General features: G+C 33.6%; 1 long non-coding RNA gene across 1 annotated transcript; it reads right to left on the reverse strand.

The window, feature by feature from the left end:
- Positions 1-292: 292 nt before the first annotated feature.
- LOC126582722 (uncharacterized) lies at positions 293-2,021 on the reverse strand. Its single transcript, XR_007609568.1, has 3 exons — positions 1,739-2,021; positions 1,208-1,528; positions 293-547 (listed from the first exon to the last, which is right to left on the reverse strand). It is a non-coding gene; the product is annotated as an uncharacterized LOC126582722 (long non-coding RNA).
- Positions 2,022-2,360: the final 339 nt, after the last annotated feature.

Consider the following 2,360-nt stretch of genomic DNA (forward strand, 5'->3'; position numbering starts at 1 on the left):
GGAATTGTGAAGAATAGCTAGGTAGACAAAAAAATTTAAATTAAATTTACAAGTTAAATAATGTGTCATTAAAGTAGGGAAGGGTATTTATAAGATTTGTAACGAGGGGTGTTGGAGAAGGAGTAGGATTCTCTTCCTCCCATTCCATCTCTTACCATCTCATTTTCTTACATTTTTTTTTTGTCTTATTCTCTATATAAAAATAAAATTCAAAACAAGATGTATAAGTGGCGTAATCGAAACTGTTTAAACAGTGTAAACAAAAAGAGAAAGGAAAAAGAGATTAGAGAAAGATAAAAATATGATTTTTCGTTAAAAGTAAATAGTATTAGATATCACCCTTCGATCCAAAATGTTCACCTGAACACTCAAATTGCGATTTGATGACCATCACCCGAAGGATGAGGAAGCCAAAAAGTAAAAACGAAAAATAAAAACTTCTCTTAACAAGTAATTATTACAAAATCCTTTCAGAACGTAAAACCCATAAATCCCTAGTCTAACCCTATCTCAGCTCGTCTAGCCCATATCTTGTCAAATAACTTATCTGTAAAACAAAAACGTGAGGGATGAGCAACAATGAGTAGAATATGTAATATGTCAGTCAATATTATTTTAGTCACTATAAAAAATACAATGATAATATCAAATCATTATGTACGTATTGCCATATTACATCATCATTTTACGTGTTCATTATATTCTTCATAAATAGTAACTCACGTGACTTCAATTTTACAAAAGCTGCACAACAGAGAAAAATAAAGGAGAAACTTGAAATAGGTCCAATTTTACAAGTCTCTTTTGATATGGGTCCAATTTTGTACTTACTTTTGATTTAGCTCCAATTGTGGAGCCTAAAATTGTGTACTTACTTTTGATTTAGCTCCAATTTTGGACCTATATCAAAAGAGACTTATAAAATTGGACCTATATTAAAGTAGCCAAAAAATAAATAACAAACACAAAACAAAATTTCACAAATGGGCACAACGACAGCAAAGTTGCAACAGATTGAGGAAAAATGTTCAATCAAACCATTAGATAACATTTTCTTAGGCACCCAAAAAACCCACAAACTCAAAACCAAAAAAATCCAATCTAAAACATCAAACCACATACACAAACGCACCAAAGATAAACTAACAAATCCAAAATGAAATAAAAAAAATTAAGAATAAGCAAGCAAGGAAATCAACAAACTCACCGGAAAAGGTAGGAAGCACCGACGACAATATTTTCATCCCTTCCTTTCTCCCTTGCTTCTTCACATGTTTCCATCCCTGAACTGCACTTGTCTGCTTCCTTTTGATACTGGGATGCAATCTTCTTAGCCTCCAGCAGAGCCATATGAGCTTGTTCCTGATTTTCCAAAGCTTCAATTCTTGAGTCAAAAGATCCACAAAGTTCTTTAAACCAATGGAGAATTCTAGAGATCCACCCTAGAGAAGCAGAAAAGGAGTGTCACCCGTCCCCTTCCTTTCTAGGATGGCGAACACGCGTACAGAAGGGTAAATCCATGATTTTACTATACAATACAAAAAAAAAACAGTTGAGAATTGTTAGTAAATGAAGAGTAATTATGTCAAAACACTGTTAATGAACAGTGTTTTTCTGTTGAGCATATCACTATACTAATAATTAAGAAAAAAATTTCACAAATCCAACATGACATGAAATAGATATATTTGAAAAGAAAAAAAAGTATAATTTACGACACATTACATAAATCACTCACATTGATAATCCGAGATTTGACATGACAACCCAACTAACAATCTCTACACACCAAACCCCTAATTTTATCGGATGATCCTGAATGCTTGCTAACCAAATGGAGCAGCAGCTCCATGTTTATGGGGCTTTTGGAGCTCTCTGTGCGTGCAGAGGAAATATGAGAGTTTTGAGGGAAGGAGAGAAGTGAGAGAAATGTAAATAGATGGAGAGAGTAACAAGAATGAGCTGAGAGAACGAGAGGTGTAGGGAGAGGAAGGGGGGTTAAAATAAAATAACAAAATTATTGGTTAGTGGGAGTGAGAAGACAAAGAATGTGGTCCAAGTGTTTAGATTATATAAATGAGACAGTGGACACGTAGATGAGGGTAGATGGCGGAGGAAAGAAAAGTATTAATATAATGATGATGTTGTTGAAAAGATAAAAGTGTAATGATAATGTTCGCAGAAAAAGGAAAGAAGGCCGGCTGTAAGAGTAATTCTAGCGTGACAAAGACCCCTTTGAGCAATTTTGTTCCTAAAAAGATGCGCTAGTAACCAGTATATTTAATTTACTTAATGAATAGTGATAGATCATAATAAACAGTAATAGACTAAATACATTTCCATCCATAACAAAAAATAGC

Source organism: Malus sylvestris, chromosome 9 (assembly GCF_916048215.2).
Source record: "Malus sylvestris chromosome 9, drMalSylv7.2, whole genome shotgun sequence".
NCBI classification, from domain to species: Eukaryota; Viridiplantae; Streptophyta; class Magnoliopsida; order Rosales; family Rosaceae; genus Malus; species Malus sylvestris.